At 37.8% G+C, this 20,121-nt stretch overlaps 1 protein-coding gene across 1 annotated transcript in view; it reads left to right on the top strand.

The window, feature by feature from the left end:
• The first annotated feature begins 4,091 nt into the window (after positions 1–4,091).
• The window catches only part of LOC135216856 (ubiquitin carboxyl-terminal hydrolase 16-like), a 426,609-nt gene continuing 410,579 nt past the window's right edge, over positions 4,092–20,121 (top strand). Inside the window, 1 exon segment of the mRNA XM_064252406.1 lies at positions 4,092–4,270. The gene's annotated coding sequence lies outside the window, so the exon portion shown is untranslated.

Here is a 20,121-nt window from a genome sequence, read left to right as displayed (position 1 = left end):
TATATATATATATATATATATATATATATATATATATATATATATATATATTAGCTGAAGCCACTGGGAAAATTTAAAAAAGAAAAGACAGAGTGCCAAGTACTTTCGTGTATTTAACACATCTTCGGGGCACAAAGTTGCTACCTAGAGTGCCCCGAAGATGTGTTAAATACACGAAACTACTCGGCACTCTGTCTTTTCTTTTTTAAAATTTCCCAGTGGCTTTAGCTAATAAACAAAATCACGTGCTTAATTTTGTGATTTCTCAGTGTATATACATACACACACACACACACACACACACACACACACATATATATATATATATATATATATAGGTATATATATATATATATATATATATATATATATGCATGTATACACACACATATATCTATATACACATACACACACACACACACACACATATATATATATATATATATATATACACATATGCATGTATACTACACACACACACACACACACACACATATATATATATATATATATATATATATATATATATATATATATATAGAGTAAAATATACATACATTATACATGTGTATATATACCTACATAGACACACAGAAACGCTAAATGTTTTCCTTTCTGGATGGGAAACAAATATGCGGTAAAAAGTGTTTGCAAGCTTAGTTTGCAAACGATGTTTCCTAGTGTGGACAGGTCTTAACATACCGACATACCAACTTACTTATAGAAGGTTGTGCACTCACACACACTCACACACACACACACACACACACACACACACACACTTCTCTTTGTTTCACTTTGTTTGGTTTTGTGCAGTACAGCCATCCACAGGCGGACCCTTGTACGTTTTCAAAATAAGGTGCTTCTTTGATTTTATAATTGTCGTGTAGTGTTTTCTCGTCAGTGTCATAGCTCCTGCAGAATAGGAGCGTCTTTAATTCTTTTTAAAATTTGCTTTCTTCTTGTATGATCTTCACTTCAAGCGGTATTTTATTGTATAGTCTTGGTGTACAGTGTACAAATGCTCTCTCGCCTGACTTACAAATTGCTCTTGGTTCGAGTAGCCTATTCGTCATTTGCATGTCTGATTATAACATTCATTTCAGGTCGAAAGACGCTACAAGCAGTTTTTCAGGTACGTTGGTTTACCATACTATCTTAGTGATTTAAAGGCTGAAAGAAGTATATTCTATTCTTGCTTTTCCTGGGAGCCAATGTAGCTCAATTATGCTGGAATTACTCTATCACGGGAAAATTAGATATTTTCTAATAAATGCAATGTTTCAAAAGTGATAATTAAGGGTTTCACATTATGCAACATATGGTTCTTCATTGACAATTTGTTCCCAGTGAAAATATGAACAGACACACATTATATATCATCTATATAATATATATATATATAATATATCTATATATATCATATATGTGTGTGTGTGTGTGGTGTGTGTGTGTGTGTATGTGTATGTATGTATGTATGTCCGGGTGTTTAAAAAATTGAGAGCCCCCCCCATCCATAGAACAAATGCAAAGTTATGAAGTTTTCTGCTATAGCCTATCTCCAAGCACATTATCTTAAGTTTCTATTAAGCTATTTTTTCATTTTACATTTCTTGTATTTTCAGACTGAGTGACGGAGTTAGATACAGCATGGCTAACAACTTGGAGGAAATCAGATGGATTGACTGAATCTGGGCTATAACCTTCAGAGAGGCCAGGGATGCTGGCACATCCTTCATTTCACGTTCCAAGACAGCTAAATGCATTAAAAGAGATGAATCCTTTGTCAAAAGAAACTGGAACAAAAATCCATATGACTGTCACCGCGAAAAGAGTGAGAATCTTGAAAAGCCTGAAGTCCTTTCTCAGGAGTCAAAAGACATCATAGCTGAGGCAGTGGGTAGACCAAGAAAGTCTTTACGTAAATTGGTGCTTGAACTAGAAACAAAAAGGGTAAAGAAGAGAAGTTATAGTGCTGCATATTGGGAGTTGAAAAAATCTGGTATCAAGCCATTTCATGTTATCAGCAAGCCCAACATCACTCAGCAACAGAGAGAAGACCATGCATGGTTTTGTGGTTCATTTCTTAAAGATTGGGATGAAGCTGACTTTCTCTATGTTGCCGCATCAAATGAATTCTTCATTTACACAGTCAGGAAGCCAAATCATAAAAATGTCATCATTTGAGCTGCAAAGTTGGATGATATCAGTGATGACATGTGCCATCGCCAAGTTGTGAAATTTCCTGAATGTTTGGGAATTTTTCTGTTTCATAGCCAAACAGTTATTGTGGATCACCAAAGAAAAAGGACAGTCATGGAATGGCAAATACTTCAGAGAAACTGTGCTTACTGGTGGAATATATCCTTTCCTCAAAGATTCTGAAAATGTGTTATCTGTTGAAGAAGTCACATTATTGCATGATAAGACACCACTTTTCAAGGCTCTTCAGACACAGGAGCTGCTTTGAAACAGTGGTATCGATTTCTTCTCGTCAAGTGATTTTCCACGTACCTCCCCTCATCTTAATGTGTGTGAAAACATTGGTAGTATCTTAAAGGATCGTTTTGAAGCGTGCACAGTGAACTATGATGGTATAGCAAACCTCGACGACCTGCAAAGAGAGGTGACCGTAGTGCTCAGGGAAATGGAGTTTGAGTCTCAGCTTTTTTGCATTTTGCTGAAATCATACCCCCCAAGAATGCAGGCTGTGGTACTGGTAGATGGAGGCCACACAAAATATTAAATACTCAGTGAGAAACTTAAATAAATAGGTACCTGTTTAGAATTACTTTTGCTTTTGTCCATATCAATTTTAGTTTATGCTGTAGAGAGGGTGGCTTTAATTTCGAAACACTCTGTGTGTGTGTATATAATATATATATATATATATATATATATATATATATATATATATATATATATATAATACCCTATTCATCTTTGCCCTTTGTACAGATACTTCTTTTTTTATTCTTTTTTATTTTGACATACCATATGAGTGCTCGTGGTCCACTGGCTAGGATACTCGTCTCACCAGCATGAGGTTTGGCTTTAATTTCCCCGAAAGTCAGGAAGTTGTGCTCCTGTGGGCACGTCCCATGAAGTGCCATCCAGAACCCACCTGGACGGTAATTTTACATATGCAAGAAATTATTTATAACATCCAAAGAATTCTGTTTTATTGTAAATAAAAGTTTCATACAGACCTACCGGTACCAATCGCATTCAACGAACTTTGAACGAAGTCAAAGACATATTGCCTATTTCTTTGCCAATTTCTAAGGTTGAAGGAGAGTGCATCATATTAATAATCAGAGATGATACATATCTCGCTATATGTTCATTAAAGATACCTGTAAACTGGAATCGAAACAAAAGCCACGAGATGACAAACTAACGAATGATTTTCCATCCTGCCGATTCCATTCTATTTTTAGCAACCAGTCAGCCAAATGTCGAATCGCAGTTATGTTGCAGTGTGGCGGTGCCATCGGCAGATGAAATACGTTACATTTAGGGTAGGGGGAGCTCTGGAAATGGTAAATGTTAGGGCCCCAAATAGATAGTTGGGTCAACAAAAAGGAATGTAAACCGATTTGCACCTTATATAGCTCGGTACATTATATATCTTTTCGACATAGAATGATCTTTAATTAAAATCCAGTTGGTTGTTTTAGCTATTATCTGTTATGATCCATCCACAGTTTTATTTTTCATTTGGGGTGGACCGGTGATATAATTTTCCATTTACTATGTTGTAAGTTTACTGCTAATCCATTAATTTATTATCCGTTATGGACGAGTTTTTTACTTCTTCTTCTTTTTAAGACAGCTGCAAGATTGTGCAATTTTCTGTTTTACGACATAAAAATTACATTTTTAGTCATCAGGAGGCGTTACTCGGCTTTGGGTGATATACTTTTTTTTTTTTTTTACAGCACCCGACTATCCCTGCATTTTTCTGCGTATGTTTATGATTTGCTTGTCATAAAAATGACAGAAATCAGATGTGAAGTTGAAAAAGTTGTTTGGTGTGAAATGTTTGCTGTGTTTGCGTTGGTTGTCTTCGATAGCTCCACAGTCCACCGTGATGTATTCGCTGCAGTCGAGTACAAACCTTTCGGGTCTTCTGGCGCTATTGCCAAACAAATTGAAGTGTCTTTGCGAGAGTGCCTGAGTGTGGATCTCCCTCGCTATTGCGCGCAGTTTTTACTAGCATAACTGCGTTCCTCTGTATGTGCACGCTCCTTCCCTTACTTTAATTACGGTACGTGTATCGAATCTCGTACAAAGTTAATTTATAAGGTCACAAAACACTCGTTTCCTTTTGTTTTTTGTAGCTGGGTTAGGTTAGCCTCAGTTATTAAGGTAGTAATGACGGCACAGGCCAGGCTTTTATTTAGGAGCAGTATACTATTGGAGTTCGGCCTTAGATTTTTCACACGTCACACTTGGCCCATCGCCCAGCACCAGTGACTTTTATTTTGTTGGTTGAGTGACGCAAGTGTGATGGCTGAGAGGATGAGATGCCAGAGTGGAGGCAGCGGCCTGGTGGCCACTTGGCACCGTGCCTCTTCTGTGCCCCGTAGCGCCGCTGTTGCCGCTGCTACTGCTGCCCTGCTGGCTGGTTCTGGGTTGGTGCCCTGCTCTGCTTCCTCTGGTCCTGCTGCTGCTGCACCCATTCTGTACCTCAGTGTCGTTTCTTTGCCCAGTCAGTGATACCCTGTTACCAGTTAGCTAAGCCAGCCTAGCCTACTACTACCTACTAGCCTATCTCAAGTCTTGCCTAGGAGGTAGCCTAGTCGATCGCAGGCCTGTGCTCTGGCTTCTCTTGAAAGTCTCGGACGAGCTTATCTCACACAATCAAGATTTGAAAATAGTAGTATTCACCATCAGTAGATCTCTCTGGATTATTGTGCCCGTTATTTGGAATCAGTAGGGTGACCTACTTCTTTATTTGTGGCAGAAGGTTGTGTTTTTATGTGGTTTGTGCTTAGGCTTAGCTTAGCCTACTTCTCATGGAAATGTGTATTTGTTTGTTCAAAATCTAGCTGACCAAATATTATTGAAGAATTTCAAATTATAGTCAGTTGACCTCGATTTTCTTCGTTTGTGAAGTGTGCTGCCAAGAAGAAACAATCTGTGATGATATAATTTTTTTTTAAATTTTGAATAATTTTATTAGTGTGCGGGACATTCAAGTTGTCACAGTATTACTTTATGTATTTTAGTGTTGAGACAAAGGTTATGTGAACTAAATATTCATAAGAGTGGAGAAATTTTGGAAATGAAGCTAGTGAATTTTTTCAGATTTCGGTTTCAGTCGACAACCACAGGATTGTTCAGTTGAAAATACATTGCCACATATTGGGTGGTTACTCTTGGACTGTTGGAAGTAACCTAGCCTAGCCAGGTAAATGATGAAATGTATATATAATTGGTACAGGTCTTCATACAATACCACACATTACTATAGAATCCTAGCTGGAAAATACAGCAAACAGGAGAGAACTGTTCTTTACTAAAAATAACCTGAGTTGTGGCAGGAATATTCTAATAGAATATAGTAATTATAACAATATTCTTATATAACAGAATTCACATTTAAATATTTTGTCTTCCCCTCCCCACCCCCCCCAAAAAAAAGTGGGCAAAGCATTGACAAGCGTGTCCATAACTTTATTGTTTAAGTTAAGCATTTAAAAACTAATTTCATTTATAAGAGCAGTCATACTTTTCCACTGTTCACTGCTTATAGTATTATGATATTAATTTTAAATGGAAGAAATTTTATGTTAAGAGATGTTTTTTATTCCCACATCTTATTTGTTTTATAAAAATACCTTCAGAAATTAATTTCCAGCTACATTTGAGGATACTGAGGTGAAGTTACAGTAATTTCCATTGTATGTTTTTGCAGGGATTACTCTACTGTGTTTGGTACCTAATATCCAAGACAAACTCCTGTATTTTCTCCTTGATATAATATGAAACATTTAACCATCGTTTCTTATTTTCTTTCCCGGTTGTGTTCAGTTTAAAGATTTAACCTTAAATGTCACGTTGTATACTCATGTAGCCTACCTTAAAAATACTGGTGTGATTTTTTGGTTTTTCTGTTATTTATTTTTTTTATATATAACAGGTTTTTTAAATTAAAAGGAAGGTAACCTTAACAAATATGTACGGGGCTTGGAAGAAGACTTAAGGAAAGAAAATTAGATTAACTATATGTTGATTTTTTTCATTAAAAAAATGTTGCAATTATTTTTATGTTATGAATATGTGATTTGTGTTGCTGATGTCTGTTCAGTTTGATATTCTCTACTGTATTCTTCATTGATTTTTTCGTTTGTAACATGAATGTACCATAAATACTGTATTGTACATTGCAGTATACCTTTCTAGTGATGTCATATACCTTTTTAATTATTTTATATTTCATGAATACATCATTATTTGCATGATCTTGGGATGATGTTGCTATATAATTTTACATGTGCTATTTATTTTACTTTGTTTTACCTTTTATAAAATATCAGCAAAGTTGGGAGAAGAGGGCGATCATATCTTTAATTAACAGATTGGTTTACTCTTTACTTTAAAAGAGTTGTTAAGGTACATAGTAGAGACTTAACTTAATCAAGTTGCACATTTGATTGCATAGTGGAAAACTAACTTAAGTTGCACATTTGACTGCATATATAACATTGTCATTAGTTCAAATATCATTTATTAGTACCATCCTTAGATTGAATCAGGTATCTATACAGTACATTGTGTTCTGCTATCATACTAGGGTATGTGCAGATTTTAGGTTTGTAGTTCTACAAGCAGTATTTGGTTACCAAGTGTTATTGAATATAAGTTGATGTTCTATTGATGTTTGCTTTTTCTTTTGGTTTTACATGTATTGGGGATATGGTGGTGTCTGGTGCGTTATTTTTTCTTCCTAAATTATATTCAAGATTTGGTTCAGGTTGTTATTAAAAGTTTATTTAACCTTTGCTGGTCTTGTAGTTGATAGGGTATTTGTGGGGATTTAGTTGTTTATTTAATTGTTGTATACAGTATTTACTTGAGAGAACCGGTTTCATTTTAAGGTGAAGAATTTTTTCACATTATTTTTGTACTCTAGCAATTACCATAATACCAAGCACAGAAAAATATGTTGCTTTTCCTTTAGAATTGCTCAGGAAGATGAGCTGTAGATGACAGCCGAGATGAGCTTTACTTGCAACTGTCAGCTATTTTGGTTCTGTCTAAGGTCCAAATTCTTTTGTTTACACAATTCCTTGACTGTTGGATGTTGATTTAGTAAATACTATATATTTTATGATTTACATAGTGTGGACTGCCTGTTTGGTAATTATTTTCTAAATGACTAGTTAAACATCTATAGACGACAAAATGAAAATTTACTCTTAATTAAATTATGTAAGTACTAATGAGTATCGTGCTTTTTCTTGATTTTAGATTTTTCTTATTTCAAAATAGGCTTTTGATGTATTGTTATGTACAATAACATTGGATTTTTTTGAAGTTTTGTGAAAATGAATTTTTTTTTATGTCTAGATTTTTAACAACTTTATGTAGGTCCAAAACCTTGCTTGTTTTACTGGTTACAAGTACTCATTCATTAAAATATTGCTGTGTTGAATAGCTGAAAACTGTTCCTAGTTGAGCTGTGATTATACTTACCTCATATTTAGCGCGACTTCTTTTCTCTTCTCTTTTATAATCTTGGCTTCGTTTCGTATATGAGTATTTGCACTATTAAGAGTTAAGATGCATTGAATCATGTTGAGAGTTGACAGTTCATACCAAAATAGGTCTGATAAAAATCCAAGCCTTGCGTCTGCCTAGAATTTGATCCATACCCTCAAATTAGATGTTGACATTATCTCAAAGATTGACAGGCTGTCAGAATTTAAGAGCATTTAGCATCTCTTTGCGTAGTTGTTAATGAGTGGCAAGGGACCAAATTGACTTACTGACTGCATTGGTTATGTGAATTTTTCAGTTGTTCTGCATGATACAAATACATAAATTTAATATTAAAATAACCAAGAGTATGCTACTAATCAATTAGATGTTATGCAAATTGTTTAGTTTGAAACAAAAGATGGAATGTTCACTGTACTGGATGACAGTTTAGTTCTAAGAGAGATAAAAGTAGCGTTTACATATTTAATAATTGTGTTCCTGATATTTATTGCTGATCCTTTGAGCATTTTAGTGGAAGAAAGATTAATAAAAAGTTTAAGAAGAGTAAAGAAGGAATGGAGGTAAAAGAGGGCAAGATTAGAAAAAACTTAAGAGTTCAGAAGAGAATGGAAGGGAGATAAGTTTTTGGTTATAAATTTCATGCCGTTTTCCCTCCTTTACACTGCAGTAATGTTAAAATGTCAGCAATTTCTTTGGTAAGATATGTGGCTAGTCATGTTTTATTATTAGTATTTCCTGGTAGGTAAAATATCTATTAACATAATTATTAGCTGCATTACTGTAAATTTGTCTGTTGTTTAAAGTAGGTCAGGTAGGATTTAAGCATTTAGTATAAAGTTTGTCAAAATTCTTGTTAGGTAGGTTGTGGTATTTGTCTTTACAATCCTACTTACATGGTTTCATCTCTTTCAATTATGTACGTACTGTAACTTGGTAAATTTGAGTGGTTGATTAATTTTAAAATATCTATTACACAAAGCGACAAACAGAGGATGTGTTGAAGACTTAAGTACTGTATGTACTTGGTCATTAGGTTGGTGAGATGGTATTTATAGCTTGTTTTTCTTTTGTTCGTGTTCTAAAGTTAGTTTCTGAATTTAAAGGGGTTGTTTATAAATAGGACATTTTCACTTAATTCGAATTAACCTACCGTATACTCTTTCTCCTAATTATCCTAGCATGTTGAAGGTGCAAAAATAGGTTTAGGTTGTGGTATGGACAATTCAGTTCCCATATGTGAGGCTTAGTTAGAGGATTTTGTAGCTCTTTATGCAGGTTTTATTTTTAAGTAGGATTGGGATGTTTAGATTTAAGTTGCTGTGGAAATGTTTGTTAACTATTGAACAGTAAATTTTGTTTTAAGTAGAACAAAGGAGGTTGCTAATTATGGCATTTTGAAATATTTTCCTATAGTAATGTTTTTGTGTCTTCATAGGCACATTAATGTATTAGTTGTATGCAGTTTCATTTGTTTGAAAGCTAACCATTATTATTGTACCTCATCAAAGGGGGAGGGGGTTAGTGCTGTCAGTGCCCCTAATGCTGGTACTGTAGGCATTACTTAAGGGGACTGGCCAGTACCCTTATATATATGGGGGTATAGAGCGAAAAATGCAATGGAGAATACTTATACTAAATATTTAGTCAAAATTCCTCATACTTTCGTAGTTACAGGGTAATTAGTAAACGTAACTCAATAAGCCAAAAACATTGATCCTTACAAGAAAATGCAATATTTCTTCTTTTATCGTAAATTTTGATAATTATTGTCAAAGAAATTGTGAGCAATGGCATCTGTAGAGATTCCTTGAGTTGCAGAAGGGAAGGGGGAGTCAGCTAACTAACTTTGTGTGAGCACAAACCTCATGTAGTGTACACGTTTGAGTTTCACCTCTGACATTCCCTTGCTTTTACGTATGTCTTTGTTTCGGCAAGAATTTCATCCTGCCAATGAGGAAAAGACAAGCAAAACATCTCGCGAACATACAGACAAGGAAATTTCACTCTTAATATGATTACAGAATATCATAATATACGCAATTTTAGCGTAGTTCTGAAGAGAGAGAGGGAGGGGTGCGAAGTAAGGAACACGCCCATCTTGCTTGACACACACGTCACACGCTGCCCCAGGCTGCGATCTTTGAGCAAAGGGATCTTCAATTATGATAAATAACATAGTTTTTGTTTATTAATACCCAGTAAGGAATATGAAATTCATAATAATCACGATTTATTAACATTTTCTTTGTAAAAAGAGAGTACACGTTCGAGTTTCACCTCTGACATTCTCTTGCTTTTACGTTTGTTTATCTTTGTTTTGGCAAGAATTTCATCATGCCAATGAGGAAAATACAAGGAAAACATCTTGCTAACATACAAAAGAAGAAAATTTGCTGTAATAAGCCGAGTTAGTGAAGGAGAGAGAGATAGAGAGTTGCGTCGGAAGGAGTGCCCCGTCTTGCCTGACGCAGTGCTCCAGGCTACGATATATGAGCAAAGGGATCATCATTTATGATAAATAACATAGCTTTGGTTTATTAATACCCGTAATAATCATTATTTATTAACATTGTCTTTATAAAAATACAAAGGAAAACTTTGAACGCCCATATCTCAAAGCTATAGTTAATGACCTTCAAATTCTATCTTCTCACTTTGTTTTAAAGCTATAGCATTGAAATTTGGTACATAACTTAGAAAGACATTATAGAACAATCAAATAGAGCCCTTTTTTCCAATTTTTGTTTCATTTTTTTTTTATGATTTTTTTTTCTGATTTATAGGGTTTATTTTTTTTTACCATAATGAAAAATTCATATCTAACAAAAAAAATTACTGTTAGAAAAAAAAAAAAAAAAAAACTTCATTTGATTGGAGGTCTGCATCAGGTCTATATGTGGTAGTAATCCCAGGTCTTAATATTAAATATCAAGGGAGGAGATAGAATTTGAAAAATGGTTATTTTCGGGATAAATCGCCCTGGTGTCACAAAACCGAAGGTCAGAGGCAAAAATCATATGCGGTTTGGAGATGTCCCAAGTCACCTTAATAAGTGGTATGAATGTCAAAGTCCTGTCCTTAAAAAATGGCATTAGCCGGTCGGCCCCCTTAAGGTTCTTTGTAACGTCCCTGTGGCCCCTAACTGCAACATCTGGCAGGCTTTGACGGACTGCTGTTGGAAAGGCATGTCAATGGATGTGAGCCGCTTGTCGTCTACCTCAGGTTCAGACTCAGACCACAGGCATCGTAGACACTTTCTTGATTCATCCTGGCCATTGAAAAGGCACATGGATGACTCGGCTCCCGCTTCCCACTGCCAGTCAAGCATCACAGGGACACCTTCAACAACCCTCTTCCATTGTGCACCTACAGTATGGATCCCTCAGTTTTCGCCTCTTTTCAGCTGCCTGCTCACCTGTGGGATTCTCCCTTGTTGTTCTCTCCTAAGGATTCCAAGCGCCAGAAGCATTGGTGTAGGTACCTGTCACCTGAGCATCTGTCTACTCTTGAGGTGTCTCGTCCCAAGGGCCCAGTTCCGGCTCCCATTCTCCCAGCTCATGCTTCCGTGCACCCAGCACTTGCTCCCACATGCCAAGCACCTATTCCTGCATGGCCAGCTGCAGACTCACAGCTCTCAGTGCCATCATCATCATCAAGACATGGTACAGCCTCACCAGTCCTCTCTCGGGTGACTAGTTCCTGCCTCAGAACTGGACGACCCTTCACTAGCTCCATATGAAAGATCAACTGTCAGAGATCGTGAGCTTCATTAGGAAAGCTCCTTAATTGAAACCTATTCAAGAATTGTCCTTATCTCCAGTCTCTTTGGAAGATGAAGAGGATGCAGACCTAGATGCTTCTCCACCCACGGCTTACAAGTCTCTTCATTTTATTCTTGAAAATTTTCCCTCCTTCCTCACTCGAGCTACTGTGTCTTCTCCTGCCTCCACCTCCCTTATGTCAAGTGTTCAGGAAGAACATGTATGCCTTCCCAAGATGGTGCTTTCGTCGTCCTCTACAAAGGCGATGAAGATTATTAACAAATAGCTCTCGATGAAGAGAGCAAGGCAAAGCTGTGTTTGCCCAACCTCACCCCCCATCTGATCAGGAGAAAGTATCAGCCTTATGTAACTGGAGAAGCTCCCTCCATGGGAGTTGCTGCCTCCTTGCAAGGGGACTTCTCAGGCTTCATTCATCTCGTCAGTCAGCCTTCACTTCACTTCTTTTCGTAGGAGCTGGATCATCTCGTTAGGAATCTTTTCAAGGTTTTTGAAGTGTTTAGTTTCTTAGATTGGATGGTGGGAGCGCTTGCTAAGAAAATTGAGGGTTTTAAGGGCCTAGATGATCACTTCACTGCAGACCTTTATTGTATTCTTTCTTGTGCCGATAAAGGCATAAGAAACAGCTCTTCAGAACTCACATCTCTCTTCTTTGGTGTTCCTTCACCACAAGGGGAGTCACATTTTCTCAGAAATCTGCTTTGCTTTTTTCGCTGCTGGACTTGTCACATCTGTTTCTGCAGATGATGATAGAGCAGATCGCGTCAGGTCTGCAGAAGTCGACATAAGATCCTGCTGGCACAGTCGTCTCATCGCCCCAAGAGTTCTTCATCTGCACCCTTTCTCCCCAAGTTCACCTATCCACTTCAGCAGCATCTCTTTAGTAGGAAGAGACCCAAATTGCTAGCTAGACCTCTTGCAAATCTGCGATTTCAATCCAGACCCTCCAAGAAGCACTCTTCCTCCAAGCTCCTGCCTAAGAAGTGAACCAGAAGTCCTTTGTGCCCCAGTAGGAGCCAGACCTCTCTCATTCTGGAGGAGTGGGATCTCGGGAGCAGATCCGTGGCTCATCAGGGTATTAAAGGATGGCTTCTGTATCCCATTATTGGAGAAACCCCCTTTAGTTTCCTCTCCCATGGCCTTGCGGCCTACTCATGAGGTTCAGAGAGACATTTGGCCCTTTCAAAAGAAGTATCCTCTCTTCTTCTAGAGAGAGCCATGGAGGAAGTAGAGGACGTTCACACCTTGGGCTTCTACAATTGCCTTTTTGTAGTTCCCAAAGCGTCTTGGGGCTGGAAACTGGTCTTGGACGTAAGCGCTCTCAATCGCTTTGCAAAGTAGACAAGGTTCAAGATAGAGACGAACCAGTCAGTCAGGGCTTCCATTCATCTGGGCGACAAATGGATGAGTCTGCTGAGCACACGCATCCTTCAAAAAGTTTGTACCTTAAGAAAGACTCCACATGAGAGTAGTATTGCAATTCTTTCTAAAGGCCAGTTGGAACAGGAAAACTCTTCCAGACTCGTTAATTTTTCCCATTACACCAGAAATCAAGAAAGATCTTTGTTGGTGGCTATCAGAAGGAATGCTTTCAGTAAGGAAGTCTCCTTCCTTCGAGGCTCAGTCTACCCTTATACGTACTCAAACGTGTCGGATCTGGTTTGAAGAGCTCTTCTGGAGGACACAGTACTTGGAACAGAGAAAACTCCACATCAATGAGGTAAGAGAACTGAAAGCAATATGTTTGCACCTCCTGTTGTTTGCAGCAGCAACCTTCAACAGGACAGTAGTAGTCCATTCAGATAACATGACTGCCCTGTCCTGAATCAGGGAGGTACTCACTCCTTCTCCTTTGTGAAGCAGCAAAGGATCTCTTTCTCTGGGCACAGGAAAATCACACCAAGATTGTTTTGCTATCCATCCAGGGCAAGCTGAATGTCCTGGCAGATGAACTAAGTCACTGTCTTCCTATGGAGTGGACACTGAATGCACAGGTATGCACTGACCTGTGGAAACTGTGGGGAATGCCATCGATAGACCTGTTTGCAACGTCAAGAAACTATTGCCTCCCAATGTACTGTTGTTCTTCAGCCCCAGACCCTCTGGCATGGGCGATGGATGCCATGTTCCAGGACTGGTCAAACCTGGATGTGGATGCCCTCCTGCAATTCAGCATGACCAGGGAAGTTTTAAACAAGTTTTTAATACGCCGCAATACTTCTATGACCCTAGTAGCTCTGTTCTGGCTGCTGAAGGAGTGGTTCCCGAACCTTCTCAGGCTGCTAGTGGACTTTCCAAGACTTCTGCCGCAGAGATCTAGTCTTCCCAGACAGCTGCACTTCATCGATTCCACCAAGGACTATCTGCTCTTGCTCTGAGACTGTCAGGAAACCTGTCAGAGCAAAGGGCTTTTCAAGACCAGCTGCAGAGGCAATTGCAAAGTGTAAACATCAGTCTTCTAAGATATACCAGACCAAGTGGGCAGTCTTCCGCAACTTGTGTCAAAGACATAATGTCTCTTCTTTTAAAACCTCTGTTACGCGGATTGTAGATTTTCTGCACCTGTTGAGGTCTTCCAGAGGTTTAACTTCATCTACCATCAGAGGATACAGAGCCATTCAGGTTCTGCTTTTCGACTCAGAGGTTTGGATCTGTCTTCTAATCAGGATATTAGCAACTTATTAAGTCCTCTGACATGACTAGGCAAGAGGGGACAGATTCATTCTCCTGGAACTGGGACGTCATCCTTAAATGGCTCTCGGCCCCTTCTGTTTGAGCCCCTTTGCTCCATCTCTTTAAAGGATTTAACAAGGAAAACCCTTTTTTTTTTGTTGCTTTGGCTATGACCAAGAGGATCAGTGAGCTGCAGGCCAATAGATAAGAGGGTTGGTTCTCTCAAGGAGGTACGGTCTGCTCATTTATCCTTGGTTTTTTTGGCCAAGACCAAGACTCCTTTCAACCCCTGACCCTGTTCTTTCATCATAAAGAACCTGATGGAAATCCTTGGCCCAGAAAACAAAGTGAGATCCCTTTACCATGTAAGGGCTTTACTGTGATAGGACTGAGAGGATCAGAGGCCCCTCTAGTAACCTCTGGTGCTTAGTTAAAAATCCTTCCCGACCGCTGCCCAGGAATGTATGTTGGCATTCTTTCTAAGAGATGTTATCTCTGAATTGCACTTAGGGATTTGGAAGGATTCTTTACCTGCTTTTAAAGTCAAAGCCTGCAAAATAAGACCTGTCGCTAGCTCATTGGCTTTTAAACGTAACTTGTCGCTATCTGTGATTCTTCAATCCACCTATTATAGGTGTAAATTAGTGTTTGCAACATTATTTGCCTGAAGTGGAGACAGTACGTATATGAAAATTGGAGTACCCTAGGCCTGTTATCAGTGGCTGGCATGGTGTTTGGGGATGAAGCATAGGAGGTACCTATTCCTTCTCTTCTCTATCTCCTTGCCTTGGTATAGGGTGTCTAGTCTTGGGGAGCCTGGAGGTACTGTGTACATACCTGGAGTACCCACCAGTTTTTTAGTGGATGGGTATTGGTTTTTATTTCAAGTGTAGGTATGTAACAGTGTTGTCTGGTTTGTTTTTTGTGGTACTGTGTCCAGGGCAAGGGCACTTATTGACGCTTTGCTAGTTTTTGGAATACTCCATTGCTGCAAAGTTCCCACTTAAGTAGAAGCACTCCACGCCACTACAGGTTGAAATGGACACCAGCTGGAGGCAGCATCTCTGCTGCAGCTCTTACCAGGTAAGGTTACAACAAGCATTTCACCAATGCTAGTTACCTTTCTTTTTCGAATTCATTACTATTACCGAGTGGTTTTGAGTAGAATATGTCCATGTATCCTACCCTCTGTCAGTGTTGGATTCAGCCATGTACCTAATTACTTGGTAAGTTACTTATATGAAAGTGATTAAGATTTATATACACTTACCAAGTAATTACAGAATCATAGCCCTCCTTCCTCCCCTCTCATGGACATAGGGTAAAAACGAATTGAGCTCTCCAGCTGTGTTATACCTATTCTTCCCCGAAAGCGGGCAGGGCTAGTTACTTACACTAAAACAATTGAAGTGCTACCATGAATCTCAAAATTTCAGCTAATGTTATTATAAGAACATAATTTTGCAGACAAACAAGTTTCTGATGATAGTTGCCATTTCTAGAGAGAGATGCAGTCTTTCTTTTCCTTCAGGTGATCAAGAACAGTTAACTTGCTTTGAGAGTAACCTCTCTCTCCAAATTTAACCTTTGATACTAATGATGATTTATTTGCAAAAGAAGTCCCATCCAAAGTGAGGTGTCCATGCCCTGCTATCCAATGGCATTCTCACTCCCAGTTTATCATATAAATATTAGTTTGTGAGAAACTCATGAATTTTGATGTAGTTTTGCATTAACATAACAAAACTCTCTAAGAATAAGGACTGTTCTCTCTAGTATTAATAAGTTCTCAAGACATGTTTTGAATCCAAGGGCTATGTTACAAAGACTGTTTTTTTTGCTTAGTGAGGCTGTGATGGCACTATTCTTAGTTCAAGCATTTTTCCTCTGGCAAGTAATACTATTGTAATTTTGCCTTGCAGAGATAGATGCATATGTTGTTAGGGATGCACAGCCATAAATGAAATGGCTTAGGTTACTTTCTTTTGTATCATACAAGATATGATAAACTATTATAGTAGTTTGTTATCAAAATATTCAGTTAAAATACCCGTACATTTTTGTCTTGCTTAGTTAGGATTGCCTGTGCTGTGGAACCTTTTATACTAGCCTAGGTTGGCCTAGATAGGCTCTTATCTTTTCTTAGGCAGTTTCATAGTACATATTGTACTGAAATTACATTGTTTTGAAGGGAAAGTAGGACCTTATTTCCTTTTACGTATTTCACTGGTTTTGAATCACTTAACTAGGACTGTATATTTTGGCTGCCTTTCTAGTTAGCTTGTCTTGAGTTGCATATAAAAACTCTCAATTGCATATTTTATCAAAATTAAGGAGTAGGCTTGGTAATGTTTACGTACTTCCCAAATGAGTGAAAGTAGCAGGATTCTTTTAAAATTGGTGCTGCTATAAGTTTATTGTATTATTATCACTCAATAATACTGTTGCTTTGCTATGGAGTATAATTTATTAATAGGGTAGTCAAGATTTTAGTACCTTATGTTTTAAACTAGGTCCTTTTACAAGAACTCTTTATGTCGGGGTAGTTTTTACCAAGAATTTAAGTCTTGGCATCAGACAATGAACTTTGGCAGTATGCCCAGTATGTAGTAATCTTGCTTGGTCCAGTTAAGTGATTTTTGTGGTATGATAGGAAGTAGTATATCATACTTGTTTTTCCTTGTTGTTGATAGTAATTTTCTTTGAATTGTTGCAAGGAACTGCAGTGGGGATTGCTTTTGTGAATGTTTTTTTTTTCTTTTGTATATTAACTAGAGATGTTTTTCATAGATGGTAGGCAATGCATAAGTATGGTATATACTACTAATTCTCTGTCAGTCTGAAAATAAGTAACTGATTTAATGAACAAGTAATTTTACTGTATGTTATGTATATGTATAATTACTTTGTTGGTTGTAGCTAGTGGCTCTTTTATTTGTAATAATTAATAATTCTCTCTCTCTCTCTCTCTCTCTCTCTCTCTCTCTCTCTCTCTCTCTCTCTCTCTCTCTCTCTCTCTCTCTCTCCACATTTTCAACTTATGAGACTATCTCTAGATTTTGTTGGGTAACTGAAAAACTGCACTTTTGTAGTAATGAGAAGGATGACTGTCTTGGAATTACTTTTACTACTGTGAGCTATACACTACTGAGGCCTTTGCCTTTACAGGCAGTCCCTGGTATTCGGCTTGGGTTCCGTCCCCGGGGGTGTGCTGATAAGCGAAAACCACCATTAACTGAAACTCTGTGATTTATGGCGCCAATATGTAACCGGTTATCGGTGCCATAAGCACAAGCATCCTTATGGCCATAGATGCCTTATGGCGTTGATTTTGTGGCGCTAGACAAGCCCTATAAAACCAGATCGCCGATAACCGGGGACTACCTGTATTGTCTGAGTTGAGTGAACTTACATAACAGCATTTTTACTCATACAAATTGACACTTTTCACAGTAGGTTGTGGAAAAATGAGATTTTTATACAATTAACAAGTAATTACATAGCTATAAGTTCCAGCTTGAATTCAAAATTCACAGGTAACACTTCAAACAGCTGTATAGGTGACCAGGTTTGCCCACTATTTAGTGGGAGAATAGGAATGACTTTCAGCAGAAAGCTCAATTTGTTCCTGCCGTTATTGGGTAAACACCGGTGATGGCGGTAGTCTTGTTCGTTATTTTCTGGATATTTAACTGGATTTCAGTGGTGTGTATTCCCAATGAGGTTTTTCTTGTTTTGTCATTACTATTGAGTTGTTTCATAAACTAATCATTTGTTTACCCTTCGGTATATAGTTTTGCCTTAATATGAAATTCTCGAATGGCATTTTCCAAATACATATAAGCACTCACAAGCTTTTTATTGCCTCAAAGTAAGTTTTGAACATTTCATCCTTCTTTTAGGCTAATAGCTAGACAACTTTTGCCCATTTTTTGCCTAGGCAACTTGCAAGCTACTGACACAGTTTTGCCCTGAAGAGTAAATCTTGTATCTTACAGTAGGGAAAGCTTTTGCATCAATGTTGTTTACAAGGCATAGGTGGTTCACTAGATGACGTTAAACAATTGAATTAAAAGTAATTTGTGAATGTTCATAATTCATAGGCTTCATGTGAGCCACTGATATAGTTTTGCCCTAAAAAGTAATTCTTGTATCGTATGCCATTTCTTTAGGCCAAAACTGACATCGATGATGTTTACAGGGGGTAGGCTACTCACAAATTCATCGATCAATATTTGCTTTAAGGGGGCATCCACTTATATAGAAATAACGCTCCGATTTTTATGAAATTATTATATGTTATACATTCATATAAGGTGATGTTCCAGAAAAAATTTCAGTGATTGAATGATATTTTGGTTTTTATTGAAAAAAATAAGAAAAAATGGGAAAAAAATTAAAAATTTAACTCTTCCTTCATTTTTAGAGCTATTGCAATGCAGCTTTATACACAGAAAGTTTATCATAGTAGAAAAACTACGTTGCGAACAGTTTTTCCTTTTTTTTGGGGGGGATGGGGGCAAAGGGGAATTTTCCCTCCTAAATTTTTTTGATTTGGTTATCACAAGTTCCTCGTCAACCTAAGAAAAAATCTAGCCCCAACAAAATATTTGCATTTCTTTCCTCTTTCCAATGGTATATTTAACTTTAAAATTGGCCTATAAATAAAAAATAGCGTTTGAAGTGCAAAAAAGCAAAAACAGAAAAATGGCCGTAAAGGTCAAGAAGTGGTTTTCTGGGCTCAGCCGTGTCGCTCCGTGAAATACGTTCCTTCAGCGCTTGGTTTTTTTGGCACTCGTGAAAAAAACTGATCTTTGAGCAAAACCATGATACAAACAAATGTTAAATACGTACTCACTAGTGCTTAGTTCAGAATGCCTTTCCTTCTTTCTAATAGTTCTTAGTGTTTTTTTTTTTGCTTGGTTTCCGGCACCAAGTCCCCCCCTCCAAAGGGGTATTATTCGCTCGAGGCGAGGCTATCATCAAGTACCACCTGACTCTTTGTTGCCTGGTTTGAAACCAAGCAAGTAAGAATTTGTCATGATATACTCCCTTTTCATCATCCTTTATTACTTTCATCAACTGCAAGCTTAACTGTGAAGGTGGAAAAACCTCATGATTGCGCAGCAGACGACGTCAAGGCAATGGGGGCGGGGCTCTCAGCAGCCAAAACAGAGCCTCGTGTTGTTGTTGGTGGTGGTGCTGGTGGTGGTGATGGTGTTGCTGATGGTGGACAGCGCTTGCCACATCAAAAAAAAAGTCGCACCTTCAACTGTATGTCTCTTTTTAGCAAAATTTGCTAAACGGGCCATAGTTGCACGATTCCATTTCAGCATATTGTCTCACTTTCACTCTAGTATACACACAAAACGTATATAAATTATATTTAGAGTTACTTGATGTAAGAAAACAAGCAAAAACACGGCAAATAGCGAAGAAAATTAATGGAGTAAAGAGCAGTATAACTCCCCTTTGGCAACTCTGGGACACTGACTTGCATGGCTCTCTGCTGGGCATGCTACTCCTCAGAACATGCATTCACCAAGAAATCAGCCATTGTTGGTGCCAGACATAAGAGAATAGGCAAAATAAAAATAATTAATAAATTGGGCGGATAAAGGACAAAATGACAGTAGTCATTAGGAGCCAAATGTCAGCCCTACGTGACAGTGTGAAGGGGGTGGGGCCAAAACCCCATTAATTTTAATATTTCGAAAAAATGCTTTGGCCACGTGATAACAGAGGTGTTGCTCATGTCTTACGGCCATTTAACCAGATTTTGAAAATTTCAAAAATATCAAAAATCAAAGGGGAAGCCACCCTTAAAGGTAATTCTTGAATGATTTGACGTCGTACGTATGTAGTAATCTTCACACACCTATATTTTTACCAACCATTCATTTCTTTTGTTAAGGGTAATCTAATAAATTAACTTTTA

Source organism: Macrobrachium nipponense, chromosome 11, assembly GCF_015104395.2.
Source record: "Macrobrachium nipponense isolate FS-2020 chromosome 11, ASM1510439v2, whole genome shotgun sequence".
Classification (NCBI taxonomy): domain Eukaryota; kingdom Metazoa; phylum Arthropoda; class Malacostraca; order Decapoda; family Palaemonidae; genus Macrobrachium; species Macrobrachium nipponense.
The sequence above is the reverse complement of the archived record's forward strand: the minus strand, read 5'-3'. Positions and strand labels throughout refer to the sequence as shown.